The sequence below is a fragment of the Eumetopias jubatus genome, unplaced genomic scaffold (assembly GCF_037043125.1).
Source record: "Eumetopias jubatus isolate StellerSeaLion01/CBP00866 unplaced genomic scaffold, mEumJub1_p1.0 scaffold_6, whole genome shotgun sequence".
NCBI classification, from domain to species: domain Eukaryota; kingdom Metazoa; phylum Chordata; class Mammalia; order Carnivora; family Otariidae; genus Eumetopias; species Eumetopias jubatus.
Window position 1 is genome coordinate 88805449 of NW_028274812.1, and position 19605 is coordinate 88825053.

Genomic DNA, 19605 nt, shown 5'->3' on the forward strand with positions numbered 1-19605 from the left:
TTGACAGAGAGAGAGACAGCGAGAGAGGGAACACAGGCAGGGGGAGTGGGAGAGGGAGAAGCAGGCTTCCCACTGAGCAGGGAGGCCGATGCGGGCCTCGATCCCAAGACCTTGAGATCATGACCTGAGCTGAAGGCAGTCGCTTAACCAACTGAGCCACCCAGGCGTCCCCCTCCATTTACATTTCTGATAATGGCCTGTCATAAACACTACACTTCGCTAGATCTCTAATGATTGTTCTGAGGATAAATCTATGAGATACATCATAGACCATAATGTACTTTATGTTTCTTTCTGTGACATTATTCTCTACTTCCCACATTTTGAAATTCACTTTCCTTGGGTTCTAAGCAAAAAGCTTAATTTTCCTCCAACTCCTTTTCACTACTTTTCAGTCTCTCTTTTTTTAAGGTTCTTTTTCCTGGTCTTCCCACAAAATGATTGTTTTTTCAGGTTCCATCCCTAGGGATGACCATACAGACCCACACACTTCTTACTCTCCTAAATCTTGCTTGGCTTTGTTACTCACATCATCATGTTCAGCTAACACAAGAGGCTGATGACACCAAATCATTCTCTCGAGCATCTATTTCAGGGAGTTTCACTGAGGTGTCCCATATATATCTGTAATTATACAGGCTAATATTCAACTCTCATCCCCCTTTTGGCACCCCCTATACCATCTTCTGTTCTCCTACTTCCTACATCAAATTTCTAGTTAACCATACCTGAAATCTGGGAATCCCCTGAGATTCCCATGCTCTAGTGGATGAGATATCTTTCCCTTCCCATCACTGTTCCTCACCCCATTGGTCAAAAAGGACCGCAATTGTAGTTTCTAAATTTATCTTCATGCTATTTCTTCCTTTCCATTCCATCATTCTTATTTCTCCTTTTCTATGTCCATATTGTTTATATTTCTTAAAAGTAGTTTGACCTCATTTCAATTTATTTACTAAAACCTTAAAGTGTCATAAAATACACTTTCCAGTTTCACTTCATGCTACTTAAATTTGTTTTATTATATCATGCTCATTCAGATCTTCTTTGCACATATTTGTCCCCCAGAACATGTCAGTTGCTACACATCACTGATCTCTGCTAGCATGTGTACCTAGGAAATCTTACTTATTCTACATGATTCACATAAACAGGTCTTCTGAAGGAAAATTCCCCCAATTTACCCACCATCCAATGTGACCAGATCATATGTTCCTCTTTTTGCCCACTTAAATACATACTATTATTTTTGTGATAGGTTTATCATGTTCAGATCTATTCATTTATTTTTCTGTGAGCTTCATGAAGGCAGGCACTGTGCACCCTACATCTGTGTCCCAAATTGAAGGACTTCCGAGCATTTTGAATAATGAATGAATTCTGAGTGAAACGCATAAATTATGGACAATGAAATTACATAAGTATTTAGTCATATGATTTGAGTCTGTTCATCCTACTCAAAGTTCTTTTAAATGGGCTAGAAATACATGTGTAAACACATGGTAGATAAACTTAAAACCTAAGCACTGCATTTAATCTACTACCAAGATAATTACACCTCTTACTTGCCTCCTACACCAATCTGCCACTCACACATGTTTTCACTTATCTTTCAAACTTGAGTGTTCTCTTTTCTCCTTCCTCTTGTTCATTTCACATCCTCTGTACTCTCCACCTGTACAAATTTTTAGCTACATGTAAAAAGAAAATCTGTCTTGGAACAATCTATGAATTCATGACATAGGAGACTGTATACAATGATTTAGATTTATTAATCTATGAAGTAAGATCTGTGATGGGATGGCATCCAGGGTTGAGTGATTTGCCTAAGAATCTTCGGTGTGTTAAAATGTTCAGGGGATATACAAACTTCACTAATATTTTTTTAGGAAAAGTGTACAATAGAAGTAAGATTTATAGTATCCCAAAAGAAATGTTAGATCATGGGAATTTGGAATCTTGAGAAGGGAATGGTCAAAAGATTTATTAAGCAGTCATTATCCATTATATTTTTCTATGAGTAGCCTTATCTCAAACACTGAAGAGAATTTAAATATTTAGGAGAAACAGACATCTAAAACTAAGTCTCTGTGGCAATTCAAGTATGGTCATTGTTCCCAGGAGAGTAAGCATAGTGTTTGATACAGGAACCAATTTTACCTACCCTGTAATATGTACTGAGGCATTTGGGGACGGACATAATTGTAAATCAGAGCATAGAGACCCTGTAGACAACACTAATTATTGTGAATTGTCTTTCAGAGAATAACCAACTGTTTGGGATCATCTGTTCCTTCATACAGTTTCACTCTCATGGCCATATACATTATAAAAGTCATCATGTTAAGTATTTTCTTAGTTGGGAAATTGGATTGGATGGATTCCAAAATGTGTTGATGGAAAAGAGAAATTAACATTCTTGGTCGGAATTACATAGCTGAGAAACAAAAAGATATGCAAATTAGTCAGTTTATTGGCAAATTAAATAACGTTTAATTAGATTTTTTCAGGTTAAAAAGTTGTAAGAGCAGCCTTGACTATCAAATGTAATGGACCAGTATTAATAAATATTAACACACACACGCACACATGCACACACACAAAGCATGAAAGAAAACAGATAACAAAAAACAAGAAGACCAGAAATCAATCACACACATAGATATCTATCCGATGGGTCAACAAAGCCAGGGGTTAGTTCTTTCAAAAGGGAAACACACTGCTAATAGTCTGGTGGTATTGACCAAGAAACAGAAAAGATATGACACAAATAATGAATAGAATGTTTTGAAAAGTGGAAATAACTTTGTAACTGATATAATTAACAAGATAATTAAGTTAAATTATGAATACTTTTAGGAAACATCATTTGAATATATAAAATAAAAGGCAAATTACTAGAAACAATATACTGTGCCAATGACTATTAGCTAATCTTCCTAATCAATCTCTTTTCCTTGGCAAACAACCATACCAGATATGCAGTGTGGAAGGGCTATGTGACTGAGTCCCAGTAACTTAAACACAATGAAACTATTTCATCCAGGTTGATCTCATAAAGTTTCTATGCTCAATCTTTTGGTTTCACAGTTTCCAGCTTCATACATTGCAGATGGCAAAGCCATAGGAAAAGGGGCCCAGGGTCTGTGAAGTCACTGATTAGAAGACAAACACCTGGCAACAAATGATGTCCATTCACAATTTTACACAAAAATGAAATTAATTTACATTTTATTGATATACTGAGATTCTGATATTTAATTATTTTTTAAGACTTTATTTATTTATTTGACACAGAGAGACACAGTGAGAAAGGGAACACAAGCAGGGGGAGTAGGGGAAGGAGAAGCAGGCTTCCCTTGGAGCAGGGAGCCTGATGCGGGGCTCCATCCCAGGACCCTGGGATCATGACCTGAGCCAAGGCAGAAGCTTAACGACTGAGGCACCCATGTGTCCCCTGATAGTTAATTATTAAATAGCTGTGATACCTTAACTAATGTACTTCAATACATTTTAATTAATATCTCTACCAAAACTATTTGTAAAATAAATAGCATGCCTGAACAGAACAGGGGGAAATAAATTGCATGAGAAAAAATACTTCAAATTTACTTCTCTTTACTAGTGAATTTCACTGAACACTCAGAAAATAGAATTCTAATAGTACATAAAAACCTAGAGAGACTAAAATACATGTTATATTCTCTCGCTCATTTTATAAGGCCAGTAAAACTTTGACAAAAAAAAAAATCCACTAAGAACACTTTCGACTAGCAAAATTAAAGTCTAGTATCTTTCATGAACATAAATTTATACATTTAAAAACAAATATACCCCATTGGTAAACTAAAAATAGAAGTCAACTTAGTTAAACTAATAATGATATCTACCAAAAATTGTAATCACTATCACACTTAATTGTGAGCTATTAATTGAGGTGATGGCATATTAATTAACTTAATTGTGGTTATTTTCACAAGGTAGACATATATTGAATCATCATTTTGTACTCAGTCAGTCAATAAATCAATACTTTCCCTATGAAATTGAGAAAAAGGTAAAGAGATTCACTAAGATCACATTTTTTTCAACACTAAGCCAGAAGTTTTAATTCAAAAGAAAAGAAAAAGATATATATCTATAATCATTATAAAGGAAGGGGATATGATTATGTGTGTAGAAAATTCAGGGGGTTAAAGATAAATTTTGAAGAATTACTAAGAGTTTATCAAGGTTTATTGACACAAATCAATATATCCAATATTTCATTTTCACATACCAACTAAAACAGAAAAAGAGGCATTAAATAAATAAAATGGTATATGACAAAGTAAATGTTTAGGAATAAATATAAAAAATATATTAAAGGCATATATGAAAAATTTATAACACTGTTTCAGCTTATTTTATTGAGAGAAATTACAAAAGACCTAAATATTTCTTTTTTTTAAAGATTTTATTTATTTATTTATTTGACAGAGAGAGAGAGAGAGAGCACAAGTAGGCAGAGAGGCAGGCAGAGGGAGAGGGAGAAGCAGGTTCTCCACTGAGCAGGGAGCCCAATGTGGGACTTGATCCCAGGACCCTGGGATCATGACCTGAGCCGAAGGCTGACACTTAACAGACTGAGCGACCCAGGTTCCCCAAAAGACCTAAATATTTCATTGAAAGACATTAAAAGCCTTAAATAAATGAAGATTCTATCATGGTCATAGATGATTATGTCTGTGTTGTAAAATTTGTCAACTATATTGTTGATACACATTTAATATTCAAAATCCCAATAGGATATTTGAAATCCCCACAAATTGATTTTCAGGTTCACAAGAAAAATAACATGGCCTCATACAGTCAAGATAAGAACAGTAAGGTCGAAAGCTTTTCATTATCAAGATTTATGATAGAGCTATAGTAAGTCAGTCACCCTAGTATTGGTGCATGTCTAGCAAATAGAGAAACAGAACTAAAATATAAATATAATCATTATGTAATGATACTTGAGAAGTTATTTATAACAAGATGGATCCTTAATAAAGTGGAAAACACTGCTCTTTCCATGACTCGTGTTGGAAAATAAGGTATTAATGTATAAATGATGAAATATGGATGCTTACCTCCACTATATTAAAATATTAAGTGTAAATAGATGATAAAACTAAGTGGAAAAAAGCAAATTAAATAAATGGGTAAATGAATATAAAGTGAAAATTTGAAAATATAATCCTTAAGAATATTTTTATGACCACAGAGTATAAACAGATTTTTAAACAATGTGTAAATCATACCAACCATTAAAGAAAATAGAATAGTGAAAATTAAGAAGTTGTACCTATTGAAAGGTACCTTCAAGAACATAAGAAAATAATGGGGCGCCTGGGTGGCTCAGTTGGTTAAGTGACTGCCTTCGGCTCAGGTCGTGATCCTGGAGTCCTGGGATCGAGTCCCACATTGGGCTCCCTGCTTAGCAGGGAGTCTGCTTCTCCCTCTGACCCTCTTCCCTCTCGTGTTCTCTATCTCTCATTCTCTCTCAAATAAATAAATAAAATCTTAGAAAAAAGAACATGAGAAAATAAGCCACAATATGTAAGTTTCTATTTATAATTCTGATAGATATCAAAGGACTTGTGTACAGAAAATACAAAAAAACTCTTTTAAATTGAGGATAAAGGGGCACCTGGGTGGCTCCATTGTTGTGTCTGCCTTTGGCTCAGGTCATGATCCCAGGGTCCTGGGACTGAGCCCCACATCAGGCTCCCTACGCCTGGGGAAGCCTGCTTCTCCCTCCCCCACCCCCCCCGCTTGTGTTCCCTCTCTCGCTGTGTCTCTCTCTGTCAAATAAATAAATAAAATCTTTAAAAAAATAAAATAAAATAAAAGGGGATAAAGAGAGACATTACAAAAACAGAAGAAGAACAAAAACAAGAAGACAAGAAGAACAAGAACAAGAAAAAAAGAACAAAAGAAAGTTTGCTAAAATATTTACTCAAATTGTCAATAAGTATATTAAAATATGCTTAAATTCATAGTTAATAAAAACTAGTTATTAGAAACTATGCCTACCAGAATGTCTAAAATTACTTCTGACCGTATCAATTGTGGGGAAAATGTGGAGCTACAAGAACTCTGGTGATATAAACTGATGAAAATATGTTGGGAAATAAATCCCTAGTAAAATAAAAACTATATTTACCCTATAATAAAAATATTGTGATATACACCAGAGTGAGTTGGATGAACTTGTGCAGTGAAAAGCATGTACAAGAATATTTAAAACTGCATTTGTTTCATAATTGCTTATAACTAGAAACAACTGAAATGTTCTTGAGCAACAGAGTAAAAGAACGAGTTGCTATATGGTCAAATAATGAAATATTATACATCAGTGAAAATGAACGTGCTAGTGCTATACCTAATAAATATGAATCTCCAAAACAGGATATGAATTAAAAGTAAGGCATAGAAGAATACCTATTACATGATTTCATTTATACAAGTATTCTAATTCAGGCAAAATAAAATAATTTTTATTTTAAAATGCAAAATATTTTCAGTTGGAAAACTGAAGTCCTAACCTCAGCAATCAGACAACAACAACAACAACAACAAATAGAAGGTATCCAAATTGGCAGGGGAGTCAAATTTTCACTATTCGCAGATAACATGATATTGTGTAGAAAACTGGAAAGATTCCACCAAAAAATTACTAGAACTGATACAGTAAAGTCACAGGATACAAAATCAGGGTACAGAAAACCTTTGCATTTTTTTCTCTTTAAGATTTATTTATTTATTTGAGAGAGAGAGAGAACAGAGGGAGAAGGAGAGAGAATCCCAAGCAGACTCTGCACTGAGTGTGGAGCCCAACACTGGGCTCAATCTCACAACACTGAGATCACGACCTGAGCCAAAACCAAGGATCAGATCCTCAACCAACTGTACCACCCAGGCACCCCTAGAAATCTGTTGCATTTCTATACACCTATAATGAAGCAGCAAAAAGAGAAATCAAGGAATTGATCCCATTTACAATTGCACCAAAAACTGTAAGATACCTGGGAATAAACATAACTAAGAGGTAAAATATCTGTACTCTGAAAATTGTAGAACACTGATTAATGAAACTGAAGATAACAAAGAAATAGAAAACCATTCCACACTCATGGATTGGAAGAACAAATATTGTTAAAATGTCTATACTACTCAAAGCAATCTACATATTTAATGCAATCCTTATCAAACTACCACCAGCGTTTTTCACAGAGGTAGAACAAAAAAATCCTAAAATTTATATGGAATCACAAAAGACTGAATAACCAAAGTGATTGTGAAGAAGAAAAACAAACCTGGAGGCATCACAATTCTGGACTTCCAGCTCTATTACAAAGCTGTAGTTATCAAGACAGTATGGTACTGACACAAAAACAGACAGATCAATGGAACAGAATAGAGAGCCCAGAAATGGACCCTCAACTAGATGGTCAACTAATCTTTGACAAAGGAAGAAAGAATATTCAATGGAAAAAAGACAGTCTCTTCAACAAATAGTGTTGGGAAAACTGATAGCAACATGCAAAAGAATGAAACTAGACCACTTTCTTAACCCATAAAACAAAATAAATTCAAAATGGATGTAATGAAAATCTTGTTCTTTGCAGTGACATGGATAGAGCTAGAGTGTATTATGCTAAGAGAAATGTCAGTCAGAAAGACAAATACCATATGATTTCACTCATATGTGGAATTTAAGAAAAAAATAGATAAACATAGGGGAAAGGAAAAAAAAAAAAGAGAAAGGCAAACCATAAAATAAACTCTTAACTAGGGAGAACGAACTGAAAGGTGCTGCAAGGTAGGTGAGTGGGGGTTTTAAGTGGGTGATGGGCATTAAGGAGGGCACTTATTGTGATGAGCACTGAGTGTTATATGTAAGTGATGAATCACTGAATTCTACTCCTAACACACACACACACACACACACACACACACACAAAGCATACAATTTTATGTTGATGAGCACTGATAAATGTATAGAATTGTTGAATCATATTTAACTTGACATTAACATAACACTGTATATTAATTATATCTGAATAAAAATAGTAGACATAAAAGCTAATAAATACAGTAATTGGTATCCAAAAAATCTATAAATCTTCAGAAGTACATTATTGCTACCATGAAGATAAACAGAAAAGATAAAAAAGAAGAAAAATAAGCAGAAAAGCAAAAAAAAATATGAAAGAAAAACATTAAAAACAAGTAAAAACAAAATGGTCATTCCTATAAAACTCTTATATAAATAAATGTACAGGGGCACCTTGGTGGCTCAGTTGGTTAAGTGACTGCCTTCAGCTCAGGTCATGATCCCGGAATCCTGGGATCAAGTCCCACATCAGGCTCCTGGCTCAGCGGGGAGTCTGCTTCTCCCTCTGACCCTCTCCCCTCTCATGCTGTTTCTTTCTCTCTCTCTCCCTCAAATAAATAAATAAAATCTTTAAAAAAAATAAATGTACATAGGGTGAATGTATCCAGTTAAATCTTAAAAATAGAATAATAATATTTGTAATATTACAGACATATATAACACAAAGTCACTCAAAATGATGGAAATTAAATGTTTGGCCAAAAATATGACAAATGCATGGAAAGAAAACAAAGCAGTTTGATTTCAAAGCAAAAGCAATAGATAAGAAAAAGTAAAAGGGGTACTAATAATAATCATGAATATACGGTAACCAGAAACTATCACATGAAAATTCAAACCCTGTAAGAAATGGAGAACTATAAAATATAAGTGAAATAACAGAGCAATTGGATAAAAATTTTTAAAAGGTATAGAGAACGCAATCAAAATGATAAGTCTGATCTAATAGATTAATTTAAACCTGTATGATGTGAAAACAGAAACTATTATTCTTTTTAAGAGTGCATGGAAATATTGTAAATTTTACCCATATATCAGGACAAATAGAAAATGTCAACATTTACAGAAAGTAAAATCACATTTCCTTATGAAAATGGAAAAAATGTGCTTAATAGTAAAAAGAAAACAACAAAAAAGCAATAAAATTTAAGAAGAAAATAGCAATTGAATTAAGAGAAAAATGTAAACACAAACTGGAGAACACAGATAATTACTGCAATGAACATGCTAATTTCCCCCAACTCGTCGTTATGGCAGAAGATGGCTAAAGATAGTGTTTGGCTAATGATAGCTAGAGATAGATTTAAAGATTTAAAGACAACTTCCTATACAAGAAGAGGAAAGTTTTGCATATTGAATAAAAATGATAGAAAATAATAATAAAATTAATGTCAGGAAAACAGAAGAAATAATGTAAGAATAATTTTAATACATTAGAAAAATAATAAAATGCTAAAATGTATATTTTTACAAAGAACCATGTAAATTCTTCATTAAAAATATAACACACATATGCCATTAGCTAATGTTTAAGAAAAAATACTCTAAATACACCAAACTGAAACATTACAAATGAAAAAGAAAAAGTAAATAGTGAAGAGATGATAATTTGCAAGAAAGTTGCCGTGTGAAAATGACAGTAAGTTCTCAATGCAATGCATGGTCTCTCTCTCTCACACCCACACCGACACCCCCACACCCCCACACAACCCCACACGCACACATCCACAACACAAAGTACAGATATATCAAAAGTGAATTTAAATAAAATTTCTCAAAATAGATAATTCCAATTATCCATTTAAAATGCACTATGGAGTCTTCTAATAAGAGTGTAGCCTTGTACGAGTAGCTTTAGCATCAGTAGGCAGCTTGATAGACCAACTTAAACAGAATCTGCAATTTTGACGAGACAGCTTGGTAATTCATATACACATGAAAGTATGAGAAGTCCTGTGTTAGAGCAGTGGTTCTTGGCATCATTTACATGTGAGAATCACCCAGAAAGCTGTATAGCAAACAAACAAACAAACAAGAAAATAGTTGTTAGGCTTTGGTCCTCAAATCTAAGATTATAATGAAATCATTATGGAGTAGCTTCCAGACAATAACAATTTTAAAAAAAATATATTGTTTTAAGTTGGAGAACCAGACTTTGACATATGTATCAGGAATGAATTCTGTATAAACATAAAATATTGTTGTTTTTGTTAATAAATGATATCAACATCATGTGCTAGGACCATATGGTTTGATAGTTGTGGGGAAATTTTTATGCTAATAATTAGCATATCTCATCCTTTGTGGTAAATTTACTTTATCTGGTGATTTTGTAACATAATTCAATTACGAAAATTTTAGTCACTGTATCATTTCTGATCTCAATATTAGAGTTCCCTTGCTTCATTGAGATATTTCCCTTCCTCTTACTCCTGGCCCCACTTTTCTAGGCACAAGTTTCGCCTGAGTCTTACACTCAACCGTGGGAGGTGCAAGGGAAAATGACGGTGGGTGCTACGCTTACGAAGGTTATTAACTCCCAACAGTTGCTGATGAGTTTGGATCTGTCCTGAGACTCCTGCTGGTACACCGCTAGGCTCCTGCAGCCGTAGCTTCCTGACACCCCTCTTGGAGCTCTGTCCACCTTGCTTGTAGCAGCTGCCTGCTGTAGCCTTTTCCTCCCCTCACCTCATACCAGCAAGCCTGCACCATGGGCAGCTGTGAAGGGCACTGGCAAGCAAGCTGGAGTCATGCCTACTTCAGCTATACTTTCCATAGCTCAAGTATAAGCCAGAACCCCATCCATGCCAGCAAGAGAGTGCACGCTGTCCCCTGGCATCTCTCACCCTGGCCTTGGCTCTCCTCCATTGCGTGTTATGAAATTCTGGCCGTTCTCCAGACCAAGTTTCATTGGATGAGTAAAACAGTCTATGTTTCAATTGGTGCCTATGGAATCTTGAAGCTCTGTGGTAGAAACCAAACCATGCAGATGAATGTGGAAGGACATTATTAAAATCTGGAACTCTTGTCTCCCACAAAGAAGATAACTGCCTCACATGAAAAAGTGCTCAACATCGCTCGGCATCAGGGAAATCCAAATCAAAACCTCAATGAGATACCACCTCACACCCGTCAGAATGGCTAAAATTAACAAGTCAGGGAACGACAGATGTTGGCGGGGATGTGGAGAAAGGGGAACCCTCCTACACTGTTGGTGGGAATGCAAGCTGGTGCAACCCCTCTGGAAAACAGTATGGAGGTTCCTCAAACAGTTGAAATTAGAGCTACCGTTCGATCCAGCAATTGCACTACTGGGTATTTACCCCAAAGGGACCCGAAGGGGTACGTGTACCCCAATGTTTATAGCAGCAATGTCCACCATAGCCAAACTGTGGAAAGAGCCAAGATGCCCATCGAAAGATGAATGGATAAAGAAGAGGTGGTATATATACACAATGGAATATTATGCAGCCATCAAAAGGAATGAGATCTTGCCATTTGCAACGACGTGGATGGAACTGGAGGGTGTTATGCTGAGTGAAATAAGTCAATCAGAGAAAGACATGTATCACATGACCTCACTGATATGAGGAATTTTTAATCTCAGGAAAGAAACTGAGTGTTACTGGAGTGGTTGGGGGTGGGAGGGATGGGGTGGCTGGGTGATAGATATTGGGGAGGGTATGTGCTACAGTGAGTGCTGTGAATTGTGCAAGACTGTTGAATCACAGATCTGTACTTCTGAAACAAATAATGCAACATATTTTAAGAAAAAAGAAAAAGAAGAAGATAACAGGAGAGGAAGAAAAGGGGAGTATGTCAGAGGGGGAGACGAACCATGAGAGATGATGGACTCTGAAAAACAAACTGAGGGTTCTAGAGGGGAGGGGGGTAGGGGGATGGGTTAGCCTGGTGATGGGTATTGAGGAGGGCACGTTCTGCATGGAGCACTGGGTGTTATGAACAAACAATGAATCATGGAACACTGCACCAAAAACTAATGATGTAATATATGGTGATTAACATAACAATAAAAAAATTAAAAAATAAAAAAAAAAAAAAAAAAGAAGATAACTGCCTCCTCTAATGCCCTCTTTATGTGGCAATGAGGGAGGGGGTGAGGGATGGGGTGCAGAGGTGTTGCCACACACACAGCATCGCAAGTCCCCCAGTGTGGTTTCTACCACCGGAGTGGGCTTTGTTGGAATTTAGAATCTGAATTGTGTCAGTTAGCTCCAGAGCAAGTCATCTCAGTCAAAAACAAGGTTAGTCATAAAACAAATAAAAAACTCAGTTTTGATGTTGGAAGTTTTTCACAAACATATATAATTTTTATGACCCCATTACCTGTGAATCTTAATCTTTTAACAAGGTTATTCTAAGAGCATGGTTAATATATATCCACTAAAAATGTTCTAAACATATTTATGAGCATTGTAAGTAAGCACACACCACTCTCATTAAGGTTTATCCTGTAAGTTTGTCTAAAGAAACTTGACAAAAGGAAAAAAAAAAGTAGGCATATATTTTGAAAAGAAAAAAATGTTAATATCAACAGGTGATAGAGTTGTGGAAAATTCAAAGATAATTTAATACTAAAATACTATGGGCACAATATTAAAATTCAGTTAAATGGCTGGTTACAAAACTATGGGTATGGCTACTGTGACCACGTAAAAAGAGCAGCTATCTAGATAATATAATGTAAGAGTAGGTAGCAATTTCAGTAGCCAAATAACTGAAATGAAAACACTAGCAAATTCATTAATAAAAGCTATAAAAGTCCAGTATGAAAAAAGTTTGTTTCTAAGGAGTGACACAAAGGAGAACTTCATACACGGAAACCCAAACTTAGCTTGGATAGGAAGACATGATGTAATAAAGTTGTCAAGTCTCATCCAGTAAGTCTAAAACTCAAAGCAATCCAATCAAAACATCAAAGAAATATTTCTGAAACTTGACTAAACTTTCCTAAATTTCATATTGCAGAACAAATATTCAGAATGACCAGAAAATTGAACAAAAATTATTCAGATGTGCAATAGTAAAATATCTGTATTTATGTCTATCTATATACCATGACAGGAATACACAAATCAATGGGAAATAGTAGAGCCTTTTGTCAAATGACAAATGTAGTTCTTCATATTAGTAAGGAAATGATTAATTATATAATGAATTTTTTTCTAACAATTGTGTGGTCATTTAAAATAAAAAACGTTTACATTTTCCATTACAACCAAGATAAAAGACAGGTAGAATCAATATTTATGTTTTTAAAAAACAGTTTACTGTAAAAGTACTACAAAAATTATGAAGATCTTTAAATATGATACATTAGACTAGAGAAGGCTTTAATTAACATGATTAAAATTTGGCAATCAAAAGGAAAATGACAGGTGAATATATTAATATATCTTTTAAGTATTAGCAGGGTTAAATTTTTCTGTAAATAAACTCAATAAAAAAGGCACATTTGCAATAAATGACAAAGGAATAAGTCCTGCAATATACATATTCCTTTGATAAAGAAAGAAAATATTAATAGATCAAATGGTGAAAGTCATGAACAGGCAGAACACAAAAAAGGAAAAGAAAAATTTAAAATATGTGACCTCTAGCATAACAAAATACATATATGTAACAATCAATACTATGTCATTTTCAGAACTCAGATTGGAAAAGAGAATAAATTAATTAATATATATCTTTGATAATTTGTGTGAAACTCTTTATTGTTGTACATTATTATTAGGAGCACAAATTGACACAAACTACCAAGAAACTGTATCCATTTTTATCAACATGGAACATCCTATCCCTTAATCTATCAATTCTATTTTGAGAAGTATACGGTAACTATATGCAGATAAACTCACTTGCAGAATTATTGATACATAAAATACTTTTGTAGCCTGTTTTTAGTAGAAAAAAAATATTTAGAGCAACAAAACATCCAGACATATATGCCTGGAGAACCTGTCTCTGGAAAAGAGAAGATAGTGTGATTTTAATATAGAAGAGTTTGTTTCATGTTAGGATTACACTAATCACTAATTCTGCCTTTATAACGGAAATGTTCTCATGCCTCAATTTATTTTATTTAATTCCATTTCACTACTAGTTTCAAAGATGTATTCTTGTTGATCCTATCAGAATATTTTTATTGCAAAAAAAAATCATCCAGGAGTAGTCATAACAATTATGCACAAAGTTATCTCCTGGTTTTTAATCTGCTTTATTTACCCCAGTGCCTAGATGACCTATGAGGGAAATAGCCCTTAGGACATGATGGGTAGATAATATGTAGAAACTCTGACTAGTTTCATATTATCCTAAGACTAGAGAATGAGTGTGAAGCCCATTTCTTTGTAATTTGTTAATACCACACATTATATAGGACTCTAGTAAACTAATATAAGCTTTTATTAAGTAAGAAGATTTCTCAATAGGGCATTTCTCATATATAGATATAAACTGGTATAAAATTATTTCTTACTTCAGAGGTCTAAACACACTGGATGTTAAAGATGACATGAGTTACCTTAAATGCTGCATTTCTCCAATGATGCAAAGTTCACAGATTATCAAAGCTCTTATAAAATGAGCATTTGAAAAGTTTAGAAAACTACTGATGGCTCCCAGAAGACATGATGGCATCCTGAATTTAGGCCACCATCTATCTGCCAAGTGGGATCACCAGGCCACTCCCTGGCTGCACAGAAATGTACCATTGGGTCCTCTTGCCTGTTCTGCCAGTGGTGAGTAAATACACTTTAAACAAATGCTGAACTCTAACTGGGTAAAACAAACCCAGAGTCAGAGGGCAAAGGTTTAATAAATTTGAAGTGCATGCACATCAATTTACTGTTCTGCATATGGAGGGAAACTGCCAATCAAGTGATTTCCTGAACATTCACTAAGGAAAACTGCTGTTTATCTATGGCAAGTGAGACTATGTCACACCTACTGAGACACATGTCCTTGAAATGCCTCATGGCCACCTCAGATTTTAGCAGTTTTGGAGACAAAATGATCTGAAATGATTCTCAAATTTTATTTTATTTTATATTTTTAAAGATTTTAATTATTAATTTGGTAGGAAGAGAGTGCAAGCATGCATTTGGGGGGGTGGAGCAGAGGGAGAGGAGCAGAGGGGGAGGGAGAGGGACAAGCAGCCTCTGCACTGAGCATGGAGCCCTAAAGGGGCTTGATCCCAGGACCCTGGAAATTATGACCTGTGTCAAAACCATATGCTTGGGCGCCTGGGTGGCTCAGTCGTTAAGCATCTGCTTTCGGCTCAGGTCATGATCCCAGGGTCCTGGGATCGAGTCCCACATCGGGCTCCCTGCTCAGTGGGAAGCCTGCTTCTCCCTCTCCCACTCCCCCTGCTTGTGTTCCTGCTCTCCCTGTCTCTGTCAAATAAATAAATAAATTCTTTAAAACAAACAAACAAACAAACATGCTTAACCAATTGAGCCTCCCAGGCACCCCGATTCTCAAACTTTAAATGTGTGATAACTTTGGCCCACAGACTTGGCACTGGATGTGGGTTGTGGCAGAAACATTTAAACTTTCTGCAACATTAGTTCTATGCTAAGTCATAATAATATCAAAGTCAAGGTAGACAAGGTATCTGATACTCTGGCTTCACAATTCCTTCACCCTCTCTCCTCCAGTGACCATTACCTAATCCCTTGTTCGTTACCTACTCTTGTCAATATCAGTATCTGGCTATTATAATCTCAATAGCAACACGATTCTCTGGACACCACTTCTATCTTTCCAGCTCACTCTTTTTTTTTTTTTTTTCTCCATCTCTAATAACTCTTGGACACCACTGGAATGTTTTATCCATTGACCCAGCTACATTTGTAATGTCCAGAGCCTCTGATGTCTTTACGTCTCCCTTAACACCGGTTAAATTCTATGTCCCATCATTTACCTACTCCTTTGAATACACCCTCAACTTCCCTGCAAATCTCTCCCTTCATCATATGCACCTGATGAAACTCCAACATTTACTTTAACCTAAACCCCACCCATATGCCACCTCCAAACCCAGTCCCTGAACATGGCTACCTGAAGGTTTTAATTTAAATTAATGACTGTTATCCTCAAGGAGACCATTCAACTCAACAGCTATTTCATGTACTCTCTCTCCTTAAATCACCAAGATCCCCTTCTAATCTAATTGCTAGTTAATTGATAATCCTGCTTTTCTTTTTTTCCCCACTGAGAAACTGAAGACATGAGAAGAAAAATTCTTATCTACTGAGTATATGAATCTCCTTGCATGGGAAACACATACTCTGCCTTCTGGATGAATAGTTATTGACATTATCGAAGGCCAACTCTTTCACTTCTATATTAAATCCTTTCCCCTCTCCTCTATAAAAGGAAATTCACTGGGTGAATCATATCAACTTTATGTTCTAGCATCAATTTAAAAGAATGGTTATAAACATAGAAACATATAATTCCAATCTTATAAAAAATACTTTTAATACCATCTTCACTTCCTGTCTCATCTTTCATCACCACCCATCACAAAACTCCTTAAAGGGGTTGTCAGTAGGCTTTGATTTATGTGTAGGTCTGGTCTCCACTTCCTCTCCTCCATTCTCTTATGAACTTCAATCTGTATTTTTACCCACCATGCCCAAACTGTACATATCAGATGTCATATACACTTTGCCCAATCTTGAGGCCAACGTTTAAAACTGGAAATACTGCCATTATCAGTATCATTTGGTATTTTCAATCACTCTATCTTTGACCAAAATAATACTTCCCATAAGACAGTTTTAATATCTTCTATTTTGTGAGGACTTCTCGGATCTCCTAGACAAGAGGAGTCCCTTGTCACTACATGCTTCCATAAAACATGTTTGTTTGCTTTTTTTCCAGATTCTCTTGGTATCATTTGCATACTGCATGAATTTTCTATCATCTTCTTAAGAACAAAATCATGTCTGTTTATAGTACCATAATTCCAGGGCTTAACACACTACTGGCATACAGTAGTTTCTCAATAAATATTTTTAAATGAAGAAATGAATGAATATGTATTTTATAAGATATTTCCTGTTTCTTTTCTCTGGTACTTCTGACACCCTATGAGTTTTATTCTGATAAAAGAGAATAAATAAAGAGCTCCAGAAATACTTTACTTATTTTGTTTCGTCCTCCTGTCTAACCATGACATCAAATAACACAGAAGTCCAAAATAATACCTAGTTACTTTGCTAATGGAGTAGGGATAAAAAGAGTAATATTAAAATAACATTCCAGGGTAGTATGTGTTCTTGCATAGGTTAAGGGTTCCGAATGTTTCAAACAGAACAATTTGAAATATTATCCAATATTTATGTTTATGAAATAAATCTATCATTGATTCGTTAGGCTAGTGCTTACAAATTTGGTGATCAAGAGAAAATTGACATCAAGGCATTATAATAATTTGTGATTCCAGACCTCTTTGTTCTTTCTTGAACAGCCATCAAGAGAGAAGAGAAAATTGACATCAAGGCATTATCATAATTTTTGATTCCAGACCTCTTTGTTCTTTCTTGAACAGCCAGGTCAAATTGAGCCTCCGAGTCTTTACACATTCCTGCCTCTGGGACTCTTTACACAGACCGCTGTCTGATTTGTGTTTTAGTTTCCTTTGGTCTTTGCTCAAATTAAAATTATGTCCTTTCCCTAATACTCCCTTCCCAACTTTATTTACTTCATAATACTTATTATCAACTAACATATTGCATATTTGACTCATATAGTTTTTTCTTTGGCTCTTCTCTCCATTAGAATGTAATCATCACATGGGCACGGATTTCTGTTTCCTTTATTCACTGTGATATATACAGTGACTTAAAAATCATCTGGCACAGAAAAGCACTCATTATATTTTGATTGAAATTAATGAACTTACCTTTTATTGTCATTCCTCAAAAAGCAACACAACAGAGTTACCTGCTGAAGTCACTTTTGCCCATAAAATAAGCCTATGCTAATTACAATAAAATTAATTATATTAAAATCAATATATCTATATTTATATTTATATCATATATATTTATATATAATTATATTTATAAAAATTCAATTATAATTAGTTAAGGTTCATCTGCTTGAGGAAAGTTGCATCCTTATCTCAAGGTATCTGTGAACTCAGAGGGGGTAAAAGGATTGAATGATTATCTCTATCTTTCTAGAAGTTTTTCACCCAAGTTGGTCCAGTTTAGGTTTGACTTCATCACCCAATGCTTTTCCCTTTGGTGCTTCCCTGAACACAACCACCAAATCAATACAGCATTGTCTTTGATCTTTACCAAGCAAAAACATAATATTCATGACAATTTCTTTAATACATGATAATTTTTTGTATGACTAGTGGAATTTACTAAACCTTAAGTGACCTGTAATACATCACAGAAATGCTAATAATTGATTGCGTAGCGAACATTCTTGTTTTTAAAAGTACCCCAACTCAAGTTCTCCTGCGGCTGGCGTAGCGGACACCCAGGACTCCAAGATGATGTCATCCATACCAGTGCGGAGGAGTAGTAGCTCCTGGCTGTCAAACTAGGAGAGCTGACAAGCTGGATACTGATGCAGGATTACATCCCAAAGGCATTTCTGGAGTGTTTCAAAGTGGTTACTAGTGGTATTACAAGTACGTCAATGTGAAGAAAGGGGGCGTTGCTGCGATTTCTATGGTCCTGGCCGTTTATGGACTTATCAACTACTGTCACTCTTAAAAGGAGACATGAGCAACCACTCAAGTACCACTGAGGAGGGCCCAGTGAGTAAGCACATTCTGCGTTCCTGACCTCGACTTTTGCCTCACATCTATGAATCCTTGCATATTCTGATTGAGAATTAACACCCAATAAAAGATGATTGGTACGCAGCGGGGGGTGAGGGGGGGATTAGTACTCCAACTCATTTTCCCAGCACAATTTCTAGGTCCCTGCAATGTTGTCACATTCTCCTCTAGTCCCTCTCTCCCTGCTTCTCTCCCCTTTCCTCAACCGCAGACCCACATTTCTACTTATATATATTAAGCAAAGTAGTTTAAGTTTTTAGTCAATGCAAACCCTCACAGTTATTTCTCAATCAAGTAGTTTATCAAGACGCATTCCTAACAAAGCCACTTCTTACCCCAAGAGAAAATCTGGTTTACATTGTATTTACTTGGTATACTTAAAAAAAAAAAAAAAAATAGCACGTAGTCTTGTAACACAAAGTCAATCAATGCGGACTATTTTACTTTTTCAATTGTGCTTCCCCTTAAAATACATACACTCACTCTGCTGAAACCACCAAGAGGCAGCTGTGTGGACAGATGGCCTGTGTTGACTACAGTGTAATAAACTATATTAAATGCAATTAACACATTTTCTTACTTCTAGCAGGAAGTAGTTGAGTGTCATCTATTTCAGACCAAACTACCTTTTGGGTATACACATGTATTCATAAATTTTGCATTTTTTTAAGTGAGCACTTCTGTCAGCATTTATAAAAATGTCTTAACTTCTTGATTATAATTATTGCTAGTTATAAAAAAAAATAGAGAAAAAGTATCTACACTGGTCATAATGACCTAGTCAGGATACCTTTGAATAGTATGTTTTGTTTAGTAATTCATATTTATTTGGAGCTTTTGTTAAGTAGTC

At 35.3% G+C, this 19605-nt stretch overlaps 1 pseudogene; it reads left to right on the forward strand.

Annotated features, from left to right (window-relative positions):
* Positions 1 to 18461: 18461 nt before the first annotated feature.
* On the forward strand, positions 18462 to 18721 carry LOC148164103 (ATP synthase F(0) complex subunit f, mitochondrial pseudogene; annotated as a pseudogene).
* Positions 18722 to 19605: the final 884 nt, after the last annotated feature.